This window comes from Bombina bombina, chromosome 6 (assembly GCF_027579735.1).
Source record: "Bombina bombina isolate aBomBom1 chromosome 6, aBomBom1.pri, whole genome shotgun sequence".
Lineage (NCBI taxonomy): Eukaryota > Metazoa > Chordata > Amphibia > Anura > Bombinatoridae > Bombina > Bombina bombina.
The window spans coordinates 892066827-892085023 of NC_069504.1; positions in this window are offsets into that span (position 1 = coordinate 892066827).

The window sequence follows — 18197 nt, forward strand, 5'->3', positions numbered from 1 at the left end:
TGCTCGAAGAAGGATGACACCTGAATCATATATTGTGCAGAAGAGCACCCTTGCAATACTCCAAGACCTAAAGGTCTTCCTAGGATGACAAGACTCAAAAGACTTAAGAAGATCCCAAATAATGGGAACAATAAATACACATCCTTCAGGTCTATGTTCGTTATGAACAGGTCCTTTTGAACCAAAGGAGAATAGATACAACTTTGAAGGTCAGAACCCGAGAAACTTGAGGAAAATACCGAGATCCCATTTCCAGACTGGGACTGGGACTATCACTCCCAGAGAGGAAGGCCCTGAACCCAGTTCAAGGAATACCTCTCATCACACCTGGATTGCAGATACTCTATCTGCCCCTGGGAGGAATCTTAAAATTGACTAAGTATGGTTGGATTCCAACAAATATGACTGACCCTGCAGAAAGAGGAAAAGGAGAACATTCCTTTAGTCTTACTCTTTTGACGAGTGGAATAATCTATTTCCCTCGAAAGTCAGAGGATAATTCTGCCAGGCCGAGTCTGAACAAGGTCTCATCCTTGAAAGGAACTGCCAGAAGCGTGGATTTGGAGGTAACCTAAAAGGTTGGGCCTGCAACTGCAGAACTTTAAAGCTTAGGCTGTACCACTAAGGCATGGATAGGCTTCTCAGCTGAGGTTTCAGCCACAATGACCAGTGGGCTAGCACAGCAAGTCTAATACAACAAGGTATTGCTCTAAATTAACAAGTTGTAATGTTCGTGGGATACTCCTCTATCAGACCGAACTCGGCCAGTAGTCTTGTTATCCCGGCATCGAGCCAAAATGATAGGATATATATCAGAGCAAAGAAAGTAGTAAGATGAGGAGGGCAGCACTCACCACAGGTAGGACAGTCCCCAGCGGCAACAGCAGAGTAGTCCAAGGGCACACCACTAGAATGGTCAGGCAGGCAGGGTTTGGCAATGAAGAGACAATCCAGAACAGCAGGGGTTAATGAGCAGAGTAGTCAGACAGGCAGGGATCAACAGCAGTAAATCAGTCCAGCAATTTAGGGGTTAAATAGGTAGAGTAGTCAGTAATCAAGCAGGTTTAGCAACAAAGATCAATCCAGCATTTTAAGGGTTTAGGCAGGTAGAGTAGTCAGTAAGCTGGCAGGGATCAGCAGCAGTATAACAGTCCAGCAATTTGGGGGTTAAACAAGTAGAGTAGTCAGTAAGCAGGCAGGGATTAGCAGCAGTAAATCAGTAGATAGAACGATCTGTCACACCCAGGAGCACACAGAGTGACACCTATACTTGGGCAGTGACAGATTGTTAGTGTGCGGTTTAAATAGGCGCAGGATTCGCGCCAGTGAGGACCCACCAGCATCAGGAGCATGCGGCAATGACATCAGCGCCGCATGCATCCTGAGCCGACACTGCCCCTGGCAATGAGCAGGAAGGAGATGCCGCGCCCCTACCAATGGCTAGAGCAGCGCGGCGTGACATAGCCCCCTCCACAAGGGTTCCCTCTGGGAACCGGAGTTGGCTTCAAAGGATGAGCAGTATGGAACTTGGAGACCAGAGATGGAGCATGCACATCACGGGCAGGAACCCAGGAACGATCTGCCAGGGAGTAACCCTTCCAATGTACCAGGTATTGCAATTGTATGCGCTTGTATCTGGAGTCCAGGATCTTAGCTACCTCATATTCAGGGTCCCCACGTATCAGGAGCGGAGGAGGTGGAGCTTGGAGCCGGGTATATCTATTCTTGATGCTAGGTTTAAGCAGGGAGATGTGGAAGACCGGATGTATACGTAGGGTTTTTGGCAAGGCTACTTTGTAAGCAACAGGAGACAGTCTTTTCAGGATCTTGTAAGGACCGATATATCTGGGCCCCAATTTGTGACTGGATATATACCCGACACATGCGTCTACGTCAACCCTAACACGTTCACGCACTGGAATGGTACGTACAGAAGCCCTATGACAATCAGCAAACTTCTTATATCTAGAGACAGCAGAACGTAGCTGAGAGCGAATACGTTGCCAATGAGTGGTGAGTCCAGTGACGTGTCGGTCTGCGGCAGGAACCCCAGTGGACTGAGTTGAAAGAGGGAACACATGAGGTTGATACCCAGCTGCGGCTTGAAATGGGGAACATCGAAGAGAGGAGTGCCAATGAGTGTTTCTTGATAGCTCGGCTAGGGGTAGCAACTCAGACCAGTTGATATGGCTAGCGTTGACAAAGGCTCTAAGGTAGGCTTCAAAATCCTGGTTTTCTCTCTCAGTTAGTCCGTTGGTCTGTGGATGGAAGCCAGAAGACAAGGACACCTTGGTTCCAATCGATTTACAAAAGGCTCTCCAAAAGGCAGAGATAAACTGTGGACCTCTGTTGGAAACAATGTTCACAGGAATGCCATGAAGTCGTACCACATGCAAGAGACAAAGAGACGATAATTCTTGAGCAGAAGGTAGTTTGGTTAGTGGTACGAGGTGAGCCAGTCTGGAAAAGCGGTCTACCACCAACCAGATAACTGTATGGTGGTTGGAAGAAGGAAGGTCCACAATGAAGTCCATAGTTATGTATGTCCAGGGTCATTTTGGAATGGACAATGGTTGGAGCAAGCCAGGAGTCTTGTTGGCCGCACAAAGCATGCAGGCTTTCACATAATCCTGAGTGTCAGACTTCATAGTAGGCCACAATACATGTTGGGAAAGACCCTTGAAAGTCTTAGTTGAACCAGGATGTCCTTAAAGTTTGCTATCATGAGCCCAGGCTAGCACAGGGATACATAGATTCAGAGGTACAAAGAGGATACTAGACTGAGCACATTGCAATCTTTGCAGAAGGGTGGTAATGAGTTGAGCAACCACAAAGGAGGGGGGGGTATGATGTGTTTGATAGGAGCTTCTGAGGAATCATTTGAGTGAGGGAACTGACGGGAAAGGGCGTCCACCTTCTTGTTCTTGGTCCCAAGAGACCACAAAGTTAAAACGGGAAAAGAACAAGGCCCATCTGGCCTGTCGGGGATTGAGTCGATGAGCAGTCTCTAGGTAAGTCAGATTCTTGTGATCGGTGAGAATCTGAATAGGATTGGCGGTGCTCTCTAACCAGTGATGCTATTCCGTCAAGGCCATCTTAATGGCTAAGAGTTCACGGTTACCCACATTGTAGTTCCTCTCAGCAGGAGTAAAGCATTTAGAGAAAAATGCTACAGGGTATGACTTGGAAGTCAAAAGGCCCCTCTCACTGAGAACTGCTCCAGCTCCTATCTCAGAGGCATCAACCTCTAAAATGAACTATAGGTCAGGGTCAGGATCAGGATGGCGAAGGACAGGAGCTGAACAAAAAGCCTTTTTCAGACAAGAGAAGGCATTTACGGCCTCAGGAGGCCAATGTTTACAGTCTTTGTTCCACTTTGTCAATTCAGTGAGAGGAGCCACTGTTTGGGAAAAGTTCTTTATAAACTTGCGGTAGTAATTGGAGAATCCCAAGAATCTCTGCAATCCCTTTAAAGAGGTAGGTTGAGGCCATTGTAGAACTGCGATGAGTTTAGCAGGATCCATGGCAAAACCCTCCTTCGAGATTACATAACCAAGGAATTGGATTTGCTCCTGATCAAACTCACACTTTTCTAATTTGGCTACCAAAGAATTCTCTCTGAGGGGAAGAAGCACTTGTCTCACGTGCCTATGATGCTCCTCTAAAGTGGAAGAGAAAACAAGGATATCATCCAGATAAACGATGACCGTGCAGTTGAGGAGATCACGGAAGACATCGTTGACAAATGCCTGGAAGACTGCAGGGGCGTTACACAGCCCAAAGGGCATTACAAGGTATTCGTAATGCCAAGATCTTGTGTTTAGGGCGGTCTTCTATTCGTGGCCTGGAAAGATGCGAATCAGATTGTATGCCCCACATAAGTCCAATTTAGTGAAAAAGCGAGCATTCTGGAGTGAGTCATATAGTTCAGTGATCAAAGGTATGGGATAGTGATTCTTGATGGTTATGTTGTTCAAGGCCCTGTAGTCAATGCAGGGTCTTAGCCCGCCATACTTCTTACTGAAAAAAAGAAGCCAGCAAGAAGGCAATGGAGAAATTCCTCATATGCTAAACAAGTATACTTTATTTCATGACAAGATCAAACATAGACACGACGTTTCAGGGCCATTGCCCCTTAATCATGTGATAAAATAATGAGCACTGCACACCTGCTTAAATAGGCATGTACCTGGGAATTTAACCCTTACAATCTAAACAGTGCATGTTTAACACAATAATTAGCGCCCTCTTATGGTCATTTAATGTAACAGTGCTAGAATTAAAAAACAGCTAGGAAACCGCAAGGATACAACACATGTACAATGTTGCCAATATTAATTTACACAGTACACTTAGCAACAAAAAAACACAATTTATGCTTACCTGATAAATTTATTTCTCTTGTGGTGTATCCAGTCCACGGATCATCCATTACTTGTGGGATATTCTCCTTCCCAACAGGAAGTTGCAAGAGGACACCCACAGCAGAGGTGTTATATAGCTTCTCCCCTAACTGCCATATCCAGTCATTCGACCGAAACAAGCCGAGAAAGGAGAAACCATAGGGTGCAGTGGTGACTGTAGTTTAATCTAAAATTTTGACCTGTCTTAAAATGACAGGGCGGGCCGTGGACTGGATACACCACAAGATAAATAAATTTATCAGGTAAGCATAAATTGTGTTTTCTCTTGTAAGGTGTATCCAGTCCACGGATCATCCATTACTTGTGGGATACCAATACCAAAGCTAAAGTACACGGATGAAGGAAGGGACAAGGCAGGTACTTAAACGGAAGGTACCACTGCCTGTAAAACCTTTCTCCCAAAAATAGCCTCTGAAGAAGCAAAAGTATCAAATTTGTAGAATTTTGAAAAAAGTATGAAGCGAAGACCAAGTCGCCACCTTGCAAATCTGTTCAACAGAAGCCTCATTTTTAAAGGCCCAAGTGGAAGCCACAGCTCAAGTAGAATGAGCTGTAATCCTTTCAGGAGGCTGCTGTCCAGCAGTCTCATAGGCTAAGCGGATTATGCTTCTTAGCCAAAAAGAAAGAGAGGTTGCCGAAGCCTTTTGACCTCTCCTCTGTCCAGAGTAAATCACAAACAAAGCAGATGTTTGACGAAATTCTTTAGTAGCTTTTAAGTAAAACTTTAAAGCACGAACCACGTCCAGATTATGTAAAAGACGTTCCTTCTTTGAAGAAGGATTAGGACACAATGATGGAACAACAATCTCTTGATTGATATTCTTAGTAGATACCACCTTAGGCAAAAACACAGGTTTTGTACGCAGAACTACCTTATCTGTATGGAAGATCAGATAAGGAGAATCACATTGTAAAGCAGATAACTCAGAAACTCTATGAGCCGAGGAAATAGCCATCAAAAAAAGATCTTTCCAAGATAAAAGTTTGATATCTATGGAATGAAGAGGTTCAAACGGAACCCCCTGAAGAACTTTAAGAACCAAATTTAAGCTCCATGGGGGAACAACAGGTTTAAACACAGGCTTGATTCTAATCAACGCCTGACAAAATGCCTGAATGTCTGGAACATCCGCCAGACGCTTGTGCAAAAGAATAGACAGTGCAGAAATCTGTCCTTTCAAAGAACTAGCTGATAATAATTTTTCCAAACCCTCTTGGAGAAAAGATAATATCCTGGGAATCCTAACCTTACTCCATGAGTAACTATTGGATTCGCACCAATAAAGATATTTACTTATATTTCTTATGGTAGATTTTCCTGGTGACAGGCTTTCGTGCCTGTATTAAGGTATCAATAACTGACTCGGAGAAGCCACGCTTTGATAAAATCAAGCGTTCAATCTCCAGGCAGTCAGCCTCAGAGAAATTAGATTTGGATGATTGAAAGGACCTTGTAGTAGAAGGTCCCGTCTCAAAGGCAGGGTCCAAGGTGGAAAGGATGACATGTCCACTAGGTCTGCATACCAGGTCCTGCGTGGCCACGCAGGCGCTATCAAGATCACTGATGCTCTCTCCTGCTTGATCTTGGAAATCAGTCGAGGGAGCAGAGGAAACGGTGGAAACACGTAAGCCAGGTTGAAAGACCAAGGCGCTGCTAGAGCATCTATCAGCATCGCTTCCGGGTCCCTGGACCTGGATCCGTAATAAGGAAGCTTGGCGTTCTGGCGAGACGCCATGAGATCCAGTTCTGGTTTGCCCCAACGATGAATCAATTGAGCAAACACCTCCGGATGGAGTTCCCACTCCCCCGGATGAAAAGTCTGACGACTTAGAAAATCCGCCTCCCAGTTCACTACACCTGGGATATGGATCACTGATAGGTGGCAAGAGTGTCTCTCTGCTAAGCAAATTATTTTGGAGACTTCTAACATCGCTAGGGAACTCTTTGTTCCCCCTTGATGGTTGATGTAAGCCACAGTCGTGATGTTGTCCGACTGAAATCTGATGAACCTCAGGGTTGTCAACTGAGGTCAGGCTTGAAGAGCATTGAATATTGCCCTCAATTCCAGAATATTTATTGGGAGGAGTTTCTCCTCCTGAGTCCACAATCCCTGAGCCTTCAGGGAATTCCAGACTGCACCCCAACCTAGAAGGCTGGCATTTGTCGTTACAATTGTCCAATCTGGCCTGCGAAAGGTCATACCTTTAGACAGATGGACCCGAGATAGCCACCAGAGAAGAGAATCTTCATGCAGCGGTCTGAGATGTAGGCGCGCAAACGGTACTATGTCCATTGCCGCTACCATTAAGCCGATTACCTCCATGCACTGAGCCACCAAAGGGCGCGGAATAAAATGGAGAACACGGCAAGAATTTAGAAGTTTTGATAACCTGGACTCCGTCAGGTAAATTTTCATTTCTACAGAATCTATCAGAGTCCCTAGGAAGGAGACTCTTGTGAGTGGGGACAGAGAACTCTTTTCCTCGTTCACTTTCCACCCATGCGACCTCAGAAATGCCAGAACTATGTCCGTATGGGACTTGGCAATTTGGAAGTTTGACGCCTGTATCAGGACGTCGTCTAGATAAGGGGCCACTGCTATGCCCCGCGGCCTTAGGACTGCCAGAAGCGACTACAGAACCTTTGTAAAAATTCTTGGGGCTGTAGCTAACCCGAAGGGAAGAGCCACAAACTGGTAATGCCTGTCCAGAAAGGCAAACCTTAGGAACCGATGATGATCTTTGTGTATCGGAATGTGAAGGTAAGCATCCTTTAAATCCACGGTAGTCATATATTGACCCTCCTGGATCATAGGTAGAATGGTCCGAATAGTTTCCATTTTGAATGATGGAACTCTGAGGAATTTGTTTAAGATCTTTAGATCCAAGATTGGTCTGAAGGTTTCCTCTTTTTTCTGAACCACAAACAGATTTGAGTAAAATCCCTGTCCTTGTTCCTCCTTTGGAACTGGATGGACCACTCTCATAACTAGAAGGTCTTGCACACAGTGTAAGAATGCCTCTTTCTTTATCTGGTTCACAGATAATCGTGAAAGGTGAAATCTCCCTTGTGGAGGGTAAGCCTTGAAGTCCAGAAGATACCCCTGAGATATAATCTCCAACGCCCAGGGATCCTGAACATCTCTTGCCCACGCCTGGGCGAAGAGAGAAAGTCTGCCCCCTACTAGATCCGTTACCGGATAGGGGGCCGTTCCTTCATGCTGTCTTAGAGGCAGCAGCAGGCTTTTTGGCCTGCTTGCCTTTGTTCCAGGACTGGTTAGGTTTCCAGGCCATCTTGGACTGAGCAAAAGTTCCCTCTTGTTTTGTAGCAGAGGAAGATGATGCTGCACTTGCCTTGAAGTTTCGAAATGCACGAAAATTAGACTGTTTGGCCCTTGATTTGGACCTGTCCTGAGGAGGGGCATGACCTTTACCTCCAGTAATGTCAGCAATAATTTCCTTCAAACCAGGCCCGAATAGGGTCTGTCCCTTGAAGGGAATGTTAAGTAATTTAGACTTTGAAGTCACGTCAGCTGACCAAGATTTAAGCCATAGCGCCCTGCGTGCCTGGATGGCAAATCCAGAATTCTTAGCCGTTAGTTTAGTCAAATGAACAATGGCATCAGAAACAAAAGAATTAGCTAGCTTAAGTGCTCTAAGCTTGTTAAGTATATCATCCAATGGAGTCGTTGCTTGTAAAGCCTCTTCCAGAGACTCAAACCAGAACGCCGCAGCAGCAGTGACAGGAGCAATGCATGCAAGGGGCTGCAGGATAAAACCTTGTTGAATAAACATTTTCTTAAGGTAACCCTCTAATTTTTTATCCATAGGATCTGAAAAAGCACAACTGTCCTCGACAGGGATAGTAGTACGCTTTGCTAAAGTAGAAACTGCTCCCTCCACCTTAGGGACCGTCTGCCATAAGTCCCGTGTGGTGGCGTCTATGGGGAACATTTTTCTAAAAATAGGAGGGGGGGGAAAACGGCACACCGGGTCTATCCCACTCTTTATTAATAATTTCTGTAAACCTTTTAGGTATTGGAAAAACCTCAGTACACACCGGCACTGCAAAGTATTTATCCAGTCTACACAATTTCTCTGGCACTGCAATTGTGTCACAGTCATTCAGAGCAGCTAAAACCTCCCTAAGCAGTACACGGAGGTTCTCAAGCTTAAATTTAAAAGTAGAAATATCCGAATCAGGTTTCCCTGAGTCAGAGATATCACCCACAGACTGAAGCTCTCCTTCCTCAGCTTCTGCATATTGTGAGGCAGTATCAGACATGGGCCTTAAAGCGTCTGTATGCTCTGTATCACACCTAACACCAGAGCTATCACGCTTTCCTCTAAATTCAGGCAGCCTGGCTAATACCGCTGACAGTGTATTATCCATGACTGCCGCCATGTCTTGTAAAGTAATCGCTATGGGCGCCATTTGAGCGCGAGTCCCTTGAGCGGGAGTCAAAGGGTCTGACAAGTGGGGAGAGTTAGTCGGCATAACTTCCCCCTCAACAGAATCCTCTGGTGACAAATTTTTTAAAGACAAAAGCTGATCTTTATTGTTTAAAGTGAAATCAATACATTTAGTACACATTCTCATATGGGGTTCCACCATGGCTTTTAAACATAATGAACAAGGAGTTTCCTCTATGTCAGACATGTTTATACAGACTAGCAATGAGACTAGCAAGCTTGGAAAACACTTTAAATCAAGTTAACAAGCCTATATAAAAAACGGTACTGTGCCTTTAAGAGAAACAAATTTTGTCAAAATTTGAAAAACAGTGAAAAAAGGCAGTTACACAAACAAAATTTTTACAGTGTATGTAATAGGTTAGCAGAGCATTGCACCCACTTGCAAATGGATGATTAAACCCTTAATGCAAAAAACGGATCAAAAAAACGAATTAAACGTTTTTTAAACAGTCACAGCAACTGCCACAGCTCAACTGTGGCCCTACCTTCTTCAATAAACGACTTTTGAAGCCTTTAGAGCCCTTCAGAGATGTCCTATATCATGCAGGGGACTGCTGAGGGAAGCTGAATGTCTCTGTCTGTAATTTTAACTGCGCAAAAAAGCGCTAAAATAGGCCCCTCCCACTCATACTACAACAGTGGAAAGCCTCAGGAAACTGTTTCTATGCAAAAATCAAGCCAGCCATGTGGAAAAAACTAGGCCCCAATAAGTTTTATCACCAAAGCATATATAAAAACGATTAAACATGCCAGCAAACATTTTATATTGCCATTTTATAAGAGTATATATCTCTGATAGTAAGCCTGATACTAGTCGCTATTAAATCACTGTAATTAGGCTTAACTTACATTAATCCGGTATCAGCAGCATTTTCTAGTCCCTAGAAAAACTTAAAACTGCACATACCTTATAGCAGGATAACCTACACGCCATTCTCCCTCTGAAGTTACCTCACTCCTCAGACATATGTGAGAACAGCAGTGGATCTTAGTTACAAGCTGCTAAGATCATAGAAAATGCAGGCAGATTCTTCTTCTAAATACTGCCTGAGAGAAAATAGTACAACTCCGGTACGATTTAAAATAACAAACTTTTGATTGAAGAAAAAACTAACTATATTTTACCACTCTCCTCTTACTACCTCCAGCTTTGTTGAGAGTTGCAAGAGAATGACTGGATATGGCAGTTAGTGGAGGAGCTATATAACAGCTCTGCTGTGGGTGTCCTCTTGCAACTTCCTGTTGGGAAGGAGAATATCTGTCAGGAATAATTTCCTTCTGTAATAATTCCTGTATGTTATATTAGGAATATGTGATACCAGCTGTAGATCTATAAATTAGTTTGTACCATGAAGCAATCTTCTATTGAAAATGAGATAACAATAGATAACTTGCTCACTGGAATTGATGCGTGGAAAGAATTAATTATAACTTATCTGGAGTTATAATTAAAAGGTGAAGATAAATTGCTAACAAGAATAAGCAATTACAAATGTGTAGGCACAGTTCAAACATTCATATTCACAGATATAGTTGAACTAAGTAAGGTGAGATGAGATAGCATGAGTTGGAGATACAAACATTAATACTGTATTAAGCAGTGTTGCTGTATCAAGCTTGTGCTGTTGAAACCTAAAGCAAGCTCGCATTTAGCTTGGACTGCATTGAGCAGCGAAACTAGAGTCTTGTAACAAAGTTACTAGCGTAGATACAAGCTTGCCTTGCGCTCAGCTGAGCGGGGAAGAGTGGGAGTAACTGCCCGGGAGCGGTGATTGACAGATGACGTCACACGCTGATCGAGTTGCGGAGTTACCGAGAAAGCTTGTTAAACAAGTATGCGGTAAGTTGTAATCCTCCGGTTTTGTAGGTTGAAGCTGGAGATGATTATTGCAATCTGGGAGGCATGAGAACCTAGTTGGAAAGGCAGGAATTTGGTTGTGAAATAAAGAATCCGGAATGAATGAAATGACTCCGGTTTACAGAAAAACAGCAAGTGCTGCTGGGGGTTGTAATCCAAATAAATGAGACTGCCAACTTGAGAGAGATATTTGTAAGTCCTGTATCAAATGTACTAGGAGTAGAGGAGCTCAGAGTTGCTTCTTCTTTAGTGCTAGAAACAATATTACTAAGCACTAGGAACAGGGCGTAGCTAAGTTTTATAGGCAGGAATAGGTATGACACATCAGTGGGAGGTAACAGGTAGATTCCTGACAATATCCCACAAGTAATGGATGATCCATGGACTGGATACACCTTACAAGAGAAAACAGAAATCAATACAACCATTAGAATATATTAGGAATGCAAGACACTCAATTATTTACTACTGGTAACTAGCACTTCAATGAAGACATTTTCGAATGGAACACATTATATCACCAAATGTCATTAAGAGATGAAAGAATATCAACCCCATAGGAATATATTTATTGATGTATAACAAGCATAATGTAAATAGCTAATCTATAAGGGGACAATAAAAAGCAGAAAGAAATAACAAAGTAGCAAATACTAACATAGCAGAAAATTTATTAATAGAACACTGCCCAATTGATTTCCCTATTCATTGCCTTCGGTTCCAAGGTATCTAATTTGTAGGGGGTTTTGATCTGTTCAATAACCTGGAATCGAAGTTGACAAATTTGATGTCCTGCTGATAGAAAATGATGTGCTACAGGGGCTTCACCGACATAGACACGCCCACATGGGCATTTCAATAAATAGACAACATAACTAGTGTTACAAGTGTAATAGTCCCTATATTTAAATTTATAACCAGTTTGGGGATGTAAAAAATATGGACTTTTGATGATTGAACTGCAGTTTACACAACCTAGGCAGGGAAAACATCCTAAGCTCTTTTTAGTGATGTGACTCTGTTGTTGAGCTCTGCCAGAACCAATGTCAGCTTTAACAAGAACATCTTTCAAGTTTTTACTGCGTTTATACGCAGGCATTGGATATTGGCAGAACTCTTCAATATCAGGGTTACATCCTTGAAGAATACTCCAATGTCGGTGGATAATCTTTAATATAGATTTACTTTGTCTACAAAATTCAGACACGAATGTTATTCTTTTTTTATTGTTCATAGGGGGCCTAGGTTTTAACAGGAAATCCCTTTGAATAGGTAATACCGATTTGATGGTATCAGAGATAAGTGCCTTTAGGGTAACCTCGTTGTAAAAATGTATCACCCATTTCAGATAATCTTATTGCAGCTTTTTCTTGGTCATCTACAATGCGCTTCACTGTAAGCAATTGGCTACGTGGAAGCGACCTGACGAGAGGATGATGAGCAGTATTAAAACATAATAAACTGTTCCTATCAGTATCTTTTGTATAGATATCAGTCTTAAAGCCACTAAAGACTGATATCTATAGTGTGACGTGCGGTGATGTCAGAGGCTGGTGAGGCACTGACTATGATACGCCCGAGTAGCACATATATGAACCCAATAGAGATATTTTAAATTTACAACTAAATTTGAAGTTGCACAATGATGATTTGAATTCTTTACAACACATGCATACAGGTAATAAAACAAATCAATTCTCGTTATATAGGCTATCTATCTTTTTAAACAATAAAAAATTTGGAGTAGACTGTCCCTTTAAACATATGTAATTACTATTCTCCAAGTACAAAAATACCACGCTCTCTGGATTATTATGTTTTTTATAAATAAAAGAGAAAATATTTATTGTACTACCAATATTTATTATTATGAGATGATGTGTTACCGGCAGTTATGTGAATGATGATGTAGGTTATGTCATGAGCTTTATGATTTATGATGTCATCGATTATCTCATTCATAAAGTCATTAGTGTGTACCACTGATGATGTCACTGAAACAATCTTCCAAGGAAGAAAGGGGAGAATTTTCAATTTTTTAAATGCTTGAATGAAAATTTAAATTCTGTGAAAAAAATTAAATTTCAAGGTTTAAAACAGAATATATACATATAATATATATGTTCTATGTACACTTTTTTCAGTATGCACTGTGGCATAAGTTGGGTAAATACATATAATTAATTATATAGTTCAACATTGCCCTATAATTATGTCACACCCCAGCTGCATTTATACAAGCATATAATGTACTACCTTATATACTTCAGCATAAGGTGTATTATGATAATACACAATAACAATTACTTTTCAAATGCCCATTATTGCCTGAAAAAGATATAAATAATAATAATAATGCCCATCACAAAATATAAACTGCACCAGAGTTTTTAAATGGGAACAAATGTATGAATCCCTTTACCTGCCTACAACACAGTATCTGGTACAATAAGGGTGTTCTAGCATTGTCATATGTTTGAGGTGTTCAGTGGGGGAGTGCCCAGTCATATGTTTGAGGTGTTCAGTGGGGGAGTGAGGGGCATGCACACTGCACAATGCACACTAGTGTCTGATGGTCCCCCTTAGTCACCCCACGTGGACAGCCTGAGTCTGAGAGCCGCCTGACTGTCCTGAGCCACCCCACCACGTGACCACGCACCACCACCTCCAGGCTCCTCCTGAGTTCACATTTTTTAACAGTGCAACGGTCGGTCAGGACAGGAGTCCTGATCCTGACCGACCGTTGCACTGTTAAAAAATGTGAAGAGACCAGTGTGACTGAGACGTCACACACATGACTCGAGTGTCTGACTGAGATGATGTCGACTCACTCCACAGTCCACTCCTGTGTACTTACTAGTCTGTCTGACACTGACAGTGGTTCTGGCTTTTGGCTACTGGCTTCTCAGCCCCCCCCATCGGCCCATGCCAGCCAGCCTGAGTCTGAGAGCCGCCTGACAGCTGACTGTCCTGAGCCACCCCACCACCGTGACCACGCACCGGCACCTCCTCCTGAGCTCACATTTTTTAACAGTGCAACGGTCGGTCAGGGGTCCTGATCCTGACCGACCGTTGCACTGTTAAAAAAATGTGAAGAGAGTGACTAGTGTGAGACGTCACACACACGACTCGAGTGCCTGTCTGACTCACTGACTGAGATGATGTCGACTCCACAGTCCACTCACTTACTAGTCTGATGACAGGCTTGTGGCTTCTGTTCTTCTGTCACACACACAGTGACCGTGTAGGCAGTACAGCCTGCTGATGAAACTGGGTGAGGGTCCTGAGCCTGACCCTGTCTTCTACCTACTCCGTCTACTAGGCACTGGCAGCTATCCTAAGGATAAGTGGGACTGAGAGCTCAGAGCAGTGACGCACATGACAGATGCTGCTCAATCTGCACCTCACAAACTCCCTCCCGACACTATTCAGCCCAGAAGTCAGACATGCTCATGTCTGATTGGCTGACGGGTGGACAGGGCTCCGACTCCGGTGGGACCAGTATGGGCCGCATAGGAGACTGCATTAGATCTTATTCGCCACTGGGTGGCAGTCTCTAGCAGCCCATACAACACAATACATTCATATTGCGCAATGGAAGGGTAGCTGGCTGTCCTCTTCTTGCGCAATATGAATGTAATTACTTATTATGTTTTTTTTAACATACAAGTATACACTGACTAGTACTGAATTTGGTGGAGGGGGTGGTCACCTTTTTTATTAAAAAAATAAATAAAATAAATTGGGAGAAAAAAAATATTATTAAAAAGGCTGTAATACACCACTTGGCCAGGGGAGGCGCTGCCTCACCTGCCTCCTATGAGTGCACGTCACATACTGATAGGAACAGTTTATTATGTTTTGATAGTGCTTATAATCCTTCTCTCGTCAGGTCGCTTCCAAGTAGCCAATTGCTTAGAGTGAAACGCATTGTAGATGACCAAGAAAAAGCTGCAATCAGATTATCTGAAATGGGTGATACATTTTTACAACAAGGTTACCCTAAGGCACTTATCTCTGATACCATCAAATCTGTATTACCTATTCAAAGGGATTTCCTGTTAAAACCTAGACCACCTAAGAACAATAAAAAAAGAATTACATTTGTGTCTGAATTTTGTAGACAAAGTAAATCTATATTAAAGATTATCTGCCGACATTGGAGTATTCTTCAAGGATGTAACCCTGATATTTAAGAGTTCTGCCAATATCCAATGCCTGTGTATAAACGCAGTAAAAACTTGAAAGATGTTCTTGTTAAAGCTGACATTGGTTCTGGCAGAGCTCAACAACAGAGTTAAATCACTAAAAAGAGCTTAGGATGTTTTCCCTGCCTAGGTTGTGTAAACTGCAGTTCAATCATCAAAAGTCCATATTTTTTACATCCCCAAACTGGTTATAAATTTAAATATAGGGACTATTACACTTGTAACACTAGTTATGTTGTCTATTTAATTAAATGCCCATGTGGGCGTGTCTATCTTGGTGAATCCACCAGACATATTGGCGAACGCATTAACGAACACAAGAGCAACATCAGATGCAAGGCGATCACAGCCCCTGTAGCACATCATTTTCTATCAGCAGGGCATCAAATTTGTCAACTTCGATTCCAGGTTATCGAACAGATCAAAACCCCCAGGCGGGATGGCAACAGGGAACTGTTGCTCAAGCAACGGGAAACATTTTGGATCTACAAATAAGATACCTTGGAACCAAAGGGGATGAATAGGGAAATCAATTGGGCAGTGTTCTATTAATACATTTTCTGTTTTGCTAGTATTTGCTACTTTGTTATTTCTTTCTGCTTTTTATTGTCCCCTTATAGATTAGCTATTTACATTATGCTCGTTATACATCGATAAATATATTCCTATGGGTTTGATATTGTTTCATCTCTTAATAACATTTGGTGATATGTGTTCCATTCGAAAATGTCTTTATTGAAGTGCTAGTTACCAGTAGTAAATAATTGAGTGTCTTGCATTCCTAATATATTCTAATGGTTGTATTGATTTGTTTTTTTGTTGCTAAGTGTACTGTGTAAATAATATTGGCAACATTGTACATGAGTTGTATCCTTGTGGTTTCCTAGCTGTTTTTTAATTCTAGCACTGTTACATTAAATGACCATAAGAGGGCGCTAATTATTGTGTTAAACATGCACTGTTTAGATTGAAAGGGTTAAATTCCCAGGTAGATGCCTATTTAAGCAGGTGTGCAGTGCTCATTATTTTATCACATGATTAAGGGGCAATGGCCCCGAAACGTTGTGTCTATGTCTGATCCTGTCATGAAATAAAGTATACTCGTTTAGCATATGAGGAACTCCATTGCCTTCTTTCTGATATTATTTGGAGCCTGGCAGTAGCTCCTGGGAGTTTGTTCCTCCCTGGTTCTTCAGTGTGCTGGACGCCACTTTGCTATTGAAAAAAGAAGCCAGCCCCAGCGGAAGAGGAGGAAGGGTGAATGAACCCTTTGGCTAGGTTCTCTTGCATGTACTCCTCAATGGATTTGGTTTCAGCCTTGGAGAATGTATAAGTCCTCCCTTTAGGAAGTGGGGCTCAGGGAAAGAGGTCAATCTTGCAGTGATAAGGATGGTGGGGGGGCAGCACATCAGCTGCTTTTTTCTCGAACACATCCACAAAGTCAGTGTATACTGAAGGAAGTTTTGAAGGAGTCTGTATACTGGCTATAGGAATACAGGGCAGAGGAATGACTTTAGCAAGACAGGAGTGGAAACAGGAGGTACCCCAGGAGGCCAGTTGTCCCTCAGCCCAGTCGAACTGTGGATTGTGTACCCGAAGCCAAGGAAGACCAAGGATGACAGGCTGTGCTGGGAAATGAATCACCTCAAACTGCAGCTGTTCAGAGTGGAGGACTCCCACAGTCAGGGTCAGGGGTGCCGACTAAAAATGGATCACGCCTGAACCAAGGGGGGTGCCATCCAGGGTGATTATTTTGAGACAGTGTCTTTTCTGCAGAAGAGGTAAACCGGCTTGCATCATAAAATGATGATCCAGGAAGTTTCCAGCTGCCCCTGAATCAATGAAGGCTTGAGTGTGGACAGTATTCTGAAGGAAGGTAAGGTTAACGGGTACCAGGATTCGAGAGGAGTGAGGGGATTTTGTTGAGACCATGCTTAGAGGTACCCCAGTGTTATCCCCTAAGCATAGGCTTTTCCTGGCTGAATGTCACAGTCCTTCAGTTGGTGGGTGTTAGATCCACAATAAAAACATAGTCTCAGTCTCCTTCTTCTCTGTCTTTCAGACTCTGAAGGTTTGAAGGGGGAGAGATCCATGGGTTCCTCTACTGAGGTAACTGGAGTAGCTGAAGGGGTAGCAGTTGCTGTCGAAACTGGGTGAACAGGAGGTTGGGAGGGAAGGACCCTCCTAGTTCTGTCTCTCTCGGCTTGTCTTTCCTGAAAGCGAGAGTCCAGATTGATACAAAGCACTATAAAATCATCCAAAGAAGAGGGAATATCACGATAAGTGAGTTAATCTTTGATGCGTTTATGGAGACCCCTCCTGAAGGCTGCCTTGAGAGCACTGCCATCCCGAGTGGTTTCTAGGGCCAAGGTGCGGAACTCAATGGCATATTGTGCCATGGTTTTACTACCTTGGCGGAGATCCAGGAGGGAATATTCCACAGCAGAGGTACGGCCAGAAGTCCCAAACACAGAAGACAAGGCAGTAATGAACTCATCAGCGTCTTGCAGGAGTGTAGCATTCTGTTCCAAAAGGGGAGAGACCCAGGCTAGAGCTTTGTCCTTCAAGAAAGAAATGATAAAGGTGACCCTTGACTGATGAGACTGGAAGGTGTGAGGATCATTGCAGAAGTGCAGCCTGCATTGGTTCAGAAAGCCCCTGCAGTCAGTAGTACCGTCATACTTGTCAAGCAAGGGTATCCAGTGTATACTTCCAGGAGTGGAGGAAGAAGTCACAGCACTGGGAGTAGGGACTGGTGGTGTAGCAACAGGAGCGGCATCCCTTGCGGCAACTAGTAGGGCAAGTTGAGCGGTAATAGCTTCTAGCTTGGAATCCATATTCTGCAGCTGTGTGGTATGGGTTCCCAACATCTGTCCCTGAAGATAAACAGCTTGTGCTACCTCATCTGGCTGCATGGCCCAAGTATAATGAAATGCTCGTGGGATACTCCTCTATCAGACCGAACTCGGCCAGTAGTCTTGTTATCCCGGCGTCGAGCCGGAATGATAGGGAATATCCCAGAGCAAAGAAAGTAGTAAGATAAGGAGGTCAGCCCTCACCACAGGCAGGACAGTCCCCAGCAGCAACAGCAAAGCAGTCCAAGGGCACACCACTAGAATGGTCAGGCAGGCAAGGTTCGGCAATGAAGAGGCAATCCAGAATAGCAGGGGTTAATGAGCAGAGTAGTCAGACAGGCAGGGATCAACAGCAGTAAATCAGTCCAGCAATTTA